At 45.0% G+C, this 8,029-nt stretch overlaps 1 long non-coding RNA gene across 1 annotated transcript; it reads right to left on the bottom strand.

Moving 5' to 3' along the window:
- Window positions 1-1,958: 1,958 nt before the first annotated feature.
- LOC311591034 lies at window positions 1,959-7,433 on the bottom strand. Its single transcript, XR_014777015.1, has 3 exons — window positions 7,368-7,433; window positions 5,059-5,210; window positions 1,959-2,211 (listed from the first exon to the last, which is right to left on the bottom strand). It is a non-coding gene; the product is annotated as an uncharacterized lncRNA (long non-coding RNA).
- Between the last annotated feature and the right edge of the window lie 596 nt (window positions 7,434-8,029).

The following is an 8,029-nucleotide window of genomic DNA, read 5'->3' as shown; positions in this document are numbered from 1 at the left end:
ATTAATAATAAATATTCACTCATATATTTAATAAAAACCTCCTTTATTTGTTATTCCATAATACCCCCCAAATAATCACACATCAAGGCAATGATTCATTAAAAACTGAGCACAAAGTGGAACGTGATAATTCATCTATTATCCCATGATCAGTTAGTTACTCTTCCTTCCATCCAAGGTCCCAGGCACTTGCTTTATTCTCTTCTGTGGATTCTGTCCATCCTCTTCCTCTCCTGCTCTCTTTCCTCCAGTCCCAGGTGGTGGGATCTCACACTCTTCCCCTGGCTTGCGTAGGTCTCCTCCCCTTGTCTTAGCCTGCTTGAATGATGCTCTTCTCTGTGGTTTGGCCAGAAGCAATGTTCCTCTCTCTGGCTTAGGTTGGCTGGCTGATGCAACCATCTCTGGTACAGCCCGGCTGGTTGAAGCATACATAACTGGCATGACCCGGTTGGATGATGCATTCTTCACTGGCATGACCTGGTTGGATGATGCATTCTTCACTGGCATGGCCTGGATGCATGATGCCACCTTTATTGGCATGGCCTGATGGGATGATGCATCCTTCACTGACATGGCCTGGATGGATGATCCAACCTTTATTGGCACGGCCTGGTTGGATGATGCATCCTTCACTGGCATGGCCTGGTTGGATGATGCAACCTTTATTGGCATGGCCTGGTGGGATGATGCATCCTTTACTGGCATGGCCTGGTTGGATGATGTAACCTTTATTGGCATGGCCTGGTTGGATGATGCATCCTTCACTGGCATGGCCTGTTTGGATGATGAATCCTTTATTGGCATGGCCTGGATGGATGATGCCACCTTTACTGGTATGGCCTGGTTGGATGATGCATCCTTCACTGGCATTGCCTGGTTGGATGATGCAACCTTCATTGGCATGGCCTGGTTGGATGATGAATCCTTCACTGGCATGGCCTGTTTGGATGAAGCAACCTTTATTGGCATGGCCTGGTTCGATGATGAATCATTCACTGGCATGGCCTGGATGGATGATGCAACCTTTATTGGCATGGCCTGGTTGGATGATGCATCCTTCACTCGCATTGCCTGGATGGATGATGCTCTTCTCTGTGGTCTGGCTTCTTTGAATGATGTTCCTTTCTGTATCTTAGGCTGGGTGGACAATGCTGTTCTCTCTGGTGCAGCCAAGCAGGATGATGCATCCCTAACTGACATGGACTGTTTGGATGATGACGCCATCACTGGTATGGCCTGGTTTGATGATGTAGGCATCCGTGTCATGGCCTGGTTGGATGATGCACGCATCGGTGTCATGGCCTGGTTGGAGGATGCAGACCTCCGTATCATGGCCTGGTTGGAGGATGCAACCTTTACTGGCATGGCCCGGTTGGATGATTCATCCCTCACTGGCATGGCCTGGATAGATGATGCAACCTTTACTGGCATGGCCCGGTTGGATGATGCATCCTTTACTGGCATGGCCTGGTTGGATGATGCAACCTTTATTGGCATGGCCTGGTTGGATGATGAATCCTTCACTGGCATGGCCTGTTTGGATGAAGCAACCTTTATTGGCATGGCCTGGTTGGATGATGAATCATTCACTGGCATGGCCTGGATGGATGATGCAACCTTTATTGGCATGGCCTGGTTGGATGATGCATCCTTCACTTGCATTGCCTGGATGGATGATGCTCTTCTCTGTGGTCTGGCTTCTTTGAATGATGTTCCTTTCTGTATCTTAGGCTGGGTGGACAATGCTGTTCTCTCTGGTGCAGCCAAGCAGGATGATGCATCCCTAACTGACATGGACTGTTTGGATGATGATGCCATCACTGGTAAGGCCTGGTTTGATGATGTAGGCATCCGTGTCATGGCCTGGTTGGATGATGCACGCATCGGTGTCATGGCCTGGTTGGAGGATGCAGGCCTGCATGTCATGGCCTGGTTGGAGGATGCAGGCATCCGTGTCATGGCCTGGCTGGATGATGCACGCCTCGGTGTCATGGCCTGGTTGGATGAGGCAGGCATTGGTGTCATGGCCTGGTTGGATAAGGCAGGCATTGGTGTCATGGTCTGGTTGGATGATGCACGCATCATTGGCATGGTCTGTGAAGAGGGTGCTCCTCTCACTTGCATGGTCTCCTTGAATATTCTCAGAAATGAAGTCCTCTGATTTTCTGTCATATTTGTCATCACTAGGTCTTGATAACATTTAAACCATCCCTGAGAAGAAAGGATAGTTTTTATCTTTTTAAGAAATTATTCATCAAGCTAGGTAGTGGTGGCACATGCCTTTAATCCTAGCACTTGGGAGGTAGAGGCAGGTGAATCGTTGTGAGTTCAAGGCTAGCCTGCTCTACAAAGTGAGTCCAGGACAGTCAAGGCTAGACAGGGAAACCCTGTCATGAGAACCACCCCTCCCCTCCAAAAAAAGAAAATAAAAGAAATGATTCATAATTTTTTAGGAGCTTTAATTTAAATACTTAATATATATAATTAATTTTTATATGGCTTTGTTTTTGCTCTTGTTTTGTTTTGGTTTTTTGTTGTTTTGGGTTTTTTTTCTTATTTTTGGTTTTTCTAGACGGGGTCTCTCTGTGTGGCCTTGATTGTCCTGCACTCACTTTATAGACCATGCTAGCCCTGAACTTACAGCAATCTGCCTACTTCTGCCTCCCTGTTTTTGATTTTTGAGAAAGGGTTTCTCTGTGTAAACTTCTCTGTTCTGGAATTCACTATGAAGACCAAGCTGGCCTCTAACACAAAGTTGTGTCTGCCTCTGCCTACCAAGGGCTAATATATAACATGTATGCTGTCACACAGATATTTTTCATTGTTATTTTAGGTTATGCTTGTATACACCTGGTTGCAGTGCCTATAGAGAGTAGAAGGGGACATTAGGGCATCTGTAACTGGATATACAGGTGGCTTTGAGCCACCAGGCCAGTGCTTGGCATTGAACTCTTGCCGTCACAGGAACAGTCATTGCCCTTAACCACTGAACCACCTCCCCAGCCCCAGACACTTATCTTTGGCTCAGTTTTTGAGACAGGGCCAGTATAGTCTGTGCCAGGGATAGAACCTAGGACTTTTTGAAATTCAAGGCCATCAACAAACCCCATCACCTTTAGCCAGAGAGTTGGATAATAAAGTGATTAGTCCAGAGGAGAAATGTACCATCCTCAGGTGAGAAAGCAGGTTAGTAATCTCTCACAGATATTTAATATGCTCTCTCAGCCTCCCTGTCCTTGGTCCCTGAGGTAGATGATTTGAGACTTTATCAGTGGCTGGAGCAGACAGGGTGCTCCCACCCTAGATCACAAGACAGTAAGAAAAGATGGCTCTGGACTGTCAAGGACAATATTCTGAGCCCTGTGTGGTGGCCTACTCCAGTAGCCCAGTTCATGGGAAATAGAGGCAGAAGAGACAGGAGTTCAAGGCCATCTTCAGCTATGCAAGTGTGAGGCTAGCCTAGACTAAATATGACTCTGTCTCAAATAAAACAATAGAAAATAAATAAACAGTAAAAAGAAAAAAGACCTACTCCCACGTGCTTTGTTTTATCAGTACAACACAGGAGAATACAGGAACCAACTCCTCTAAGAAAGGGCCCTAGCCAGTCCAAAGTGGAGCATGGATTCAGGAGGCAGAAACAGGGAGATCCCTGAGTTCAAAGCCAGACTGGTCTACAGAGTGAGTTCCAAGGCCATCAGGGATAGATAGAAAAACACAGTGTGCAAGGAACAGAACAAGAAAGAATAAAACAAAGGAAAAGAAGGAAGGAAGAAAGAAGAGAGAGAGAGAGAGAAACAAAGAGTCTCACTGAGCCCTCTTGGCCTCAAGTCAGGTTTGCCTTGACACTGCACAGCTGGTATGTGTAATCCTCTAAGGAGCCTTAGTGTATCTGAATAAAGTTGGTGGGTAAGCAAATAAACAACTCAGGAGCTAGAGAAATGGCTCAGAGGTTAGGAGCACTGTGAGCTCTTCCAGAGGTCCTGAGTTCAATTCCCAGCAACCACATGGTGGCTCACAACCATCTATAATGAGATCCCGGGCCCTCTTCTGGCCTGCAGGTGTACATGCAGGTGAAACACTGTATACATAATAAATAACTACATCTTTTTAAAAAAGAAAAGAAAAAACTCGTTCCTCTCTAGCATCCATTCCTTAACAATGCCACGGTCAACAAACAGGAATTATTTTTTAAAAAGTGCAGCCACTTGTACTACCATCACTCAGTAGGCAAAGGCACAAGCCAGCCTGACCTACATAGCAAGTTCCAGGCCATCCAAGGCTACTCAGTGAGACCCTACATCCATAATACAGTCATATCAATGCATTATTGACAGTGAAACATGGGCATATGCCTGTAACGCAGCACTTTGGGAGGTGACAACAGGAAGAACCTGAGATCAAGACAGGCCTTATACCTGGTTGACATTGGCACATGCTTTTAATCCTAGCCCTCGTGAGGCAGAGGCAGGCACATTTCTGTGGGTTCCAGGCCAGCCTAGCCTACAGAGTGAGTTCTAGGACATCCAGGCTGCACAGAGAATCCCTTCCTCAAAAAACAAATAAATAAAAGACTAGCCTTAGATCTGTGAGATGCTCTCTCATGAAATGGAAAGGGGGTGGAACTGGAGAGATGGCTTAGTGGTTAAGAGCACTTGCTGACCTTGCCGAGGACCCAGGTTCTATTCCCAGCATCCACCACCTGTACTTCAGCCTCCATGGGATAGGACAACCTCTTCTAGCCTTCTGGGAACCAGGCGTGCACATGGTGCACATATAGAGAAAGCATGCACACATACACATGAAAAATTTACAACATTTTTTTTTGTTTTTTTAAGACAAGGTTTCTCTGTGTTAGCCTTGGCTGTCCTGGAGTCAGTAGACCTGGCTGGCCTCGAATTCACAAATATACACCTGCCTCTGCCTTCTGAGTGCTGGGATTAAAGGCATGTCCCACCATGCTCAGCTATATTTACAACTTTAAATGACTAGAAGAAAGGAAAGCCCACAGGAGGCCCTGGGCTAGCTGACTACCCTGAGACACACCCAGGCACCAACCTCCACTACCATGTCCTTTAACTGGAGTCTGGAGGCCAGTTGCTGGATTTCCTGTAGGTTTGGGAACATGTTTCCATAGAAGACATCTTGCAGTGCCAAGTGTTGCTCAAGACTGATTATGGTCCAGAATTCTTCATCTTTCACTGGCTTTCCTGTTCACAGAGAAGACAAGAATATTTTTATTCGGTTTTGGTTTTGGTTTTGGTTTTCATCTGTACAAAGGGTGTTTATTTATAAACAATACAGTAGGCAGCATTTTATCCTTAAATTCTATTTCCCCAAAACATGAGTTTCTTTTTGTTGGGTTGAATTATTTAAGAAAATACAAAAAATGCTGGGTAGATGGCTCAGCGGTTAAGATCACTGGCTTCTCTTCCATAGGTCCTGAGTTCAATTCTCAGAAACTACAGGGTGGCTCACAATCATCAATAAAGTTATCTGGTGCCATCTTTTGGCCAGCATGTGTATTTGCAGGCAGAACCCTGTATACTTAATAAGGAAATCTTTTTTTTTTTTAAGTTGTGAACATTTAAAATTTTTTCAATAAATTTAAAAAATAAAAATGCTGAGTTTTATGATAGCACACTACTTTAATCTCAGCAAATTGAGTTCCAGGACAGCCATGGCTACAAACAGAGACCATGCCTCAGGGGAAAAAGAAAGAAAAAAAGTAAAAAAAGTAAAAAACTGAATTTAAGAAGGTCATGACATACTTAAACCAGAAAAACACTCTTAGGCCAAAAGAATCTATTTTTCAAGGTGAAGTCAATACCTAGGACTCCAGGTGTTACTTCATACAGCAAAATCAGAAGCCACTAAAATACAGCTCACCTGAGCCCCAACAAGAGTTAAAACAATGTTACAAAAAAAAAATAAAGCACGGTGGTGTCAACCTGGAATCCCAATAGTTTGAGGCCAGCTTCACCATCACTGAATGTTTGAAGCCAGCCTGCTACATGCTACCCTGTTTCTAAATTAACCCTGACAGCCAGGCACTGTAGGGCACGCTTCTAATGCCAGCACTTGAAAGGCAGATGCAAAGGAATCTGTGTATTCCAAGCAGGATTGGTGTACATACAGAGATTCTGGACAGACAGGGCTACATGAGATTCTATTTAAAAACACACACACACAAGCATACATACTTACATACATATATACACACAAGCAGATACATATGTATTTATCCACATATCAAGTAGAAGGACAGGTTCCCAGATAATATATGTTTCCAGAATTTGAAATCTGGTTTCACACAGTCCTCTAGAAAATTGGCAGAGCATTGTGACACGAATGGTTAATGCCAGCACTCAGGAAGCAGAAGCAGGTGAATCTCTCAGATGTTGAGGCCAAACTGGTCTACTAAGGATATTCCACGGCACGCAGGGCTACATAGAGACTCTGTCCCAAGCCGGGTGTGGTGGTGCACGTTTTTAATCTCAGCACTTGGAGGCAGAGGCAGGTGGATTTATGTCAGTTCAAACTCAGCCTGATCTACAAAGCAAGTCCAGGATAGATTACAAAGAGAAACGCTATCTCAAAAAACATGAGAGAGAGAGAGAGAGAGAGAGAGAGAGAGAGAGAGAGAGAGGAAGGGAGGGATGGAGGGAGATTCTGTCTCACCTACACCAAAAAAGAGAAAGAAAAAAAAAGAGAGGGAGGGAGGGAGAATGTGAGAGAGAGATTGAAAGAGGAGATAAGTGATGGTGACACACGATTTTATTTTGTTTGTTTGTTTGTTTGTTTGTTTTTGGTTGTTCGGAGACAGGGTCTCTCTTTGTCCTGGTCTCACTATGTAGACCAATCTGGCCTCAAACCCAAGAGATTTGCCTGCTTCTGCCTCTCAAGTGCTGAGATTAAAGGCATATGCCTCTACCACCTGGCTAAATATATGTTTAAGGGTACATTAAATATTTCATGGGACTGTAGAAATGACTCTGTGCCTAAGAGCCCTGGCTGCTCTTACAGAGGACCTCAGGAACCCCTCACCCTCTTCAGGTCTCCGGGAACACTCAAAATCCCACACTCACAGACACATACTGGTATTAATTAAAATATTGAGCAGAGAGCTGGAGCATGGCTCAGCCGTGGAACCCTCCTTACACAGGTGAAACCATGGGCTCTAGACTCAGTAGGAAAAAGAAGCAGAAAATTACAACACACTACCAGAAGTCAAGAAGGGTAAGGAAAAAGAAATGTGTGGCCCCCATGGGACCTAGCTTGGAACCCAAGGAGAAGGAGAACACCTCACGTCTTTGTCACAGCCACAGCCATCTGCACCCCAATTCTGGCTCCTGCCCTTTACTCACGGGGCATCCTGTCTCCCTGTGGTTTGTTCCTGGATGGGATGTGCGCTCTGGATCCTCAGAGACTGTGAGCTCCTCCTTCCAGGACTTGGCAATTTATCTTCTCCATCAACTTGCCACTCCCCAAACCCTCCCTAATCCAGGAGGATAAATCTATTCCATTGCAAACTCTACAGAACCAGTTTTGGCTTGGTGGGTTTTTTGCAATTGGTTTTTGTTTGTTTTGTTATTGTCGGTTTGTTTTGTTTTGTTTTGTTTGTCAAGACAGGGTTTCTCTGTGTAGCCTTCACTGTTCTGGACTTGCTAGGGAGAGGAGGCTGGTTTCAAACTCACAGAGCTTGTTTTTACATTTTTCCCAGCAAGGTTCTTCTGTATCTTGGCTGGTCTTGAAGTCACTTTGCAGACCTTGCTGGCCTTGAACTCACAGAGATCCATCAGCCTCTACCTCCCTAGGGCTGGGATAAAAGGCAGCAAGTTCTAATTCTAGGCTGAATTGGGGTTTTATCTAAAATTCAGTAATTCTGGAAGTAGAGCTCACTGCTTTAGAGCTTGTTTCTCACTCAGGCACCAGACATGCATGTGGTGATGCATGCCTTTAATCCCAGCAGACGTAGGTGAATATATGGGAGTTCAAGGCCAACCTGGTCTACAAAACGAGTTCAGGA

Source organism: Acomys minous, assembly GCF_964271855.1.
Source record: "Acomys minous genome assembly, chromosome: 20".
Lineage (NCBI taxonomy): Eukaryota > Metazoa > Chordata > Mammalia > Rodentia > Muridae > Acomys > Acomys minous.
This window is presented reverse-complemented; position numbering and strand designations above follow the sequence as displayed.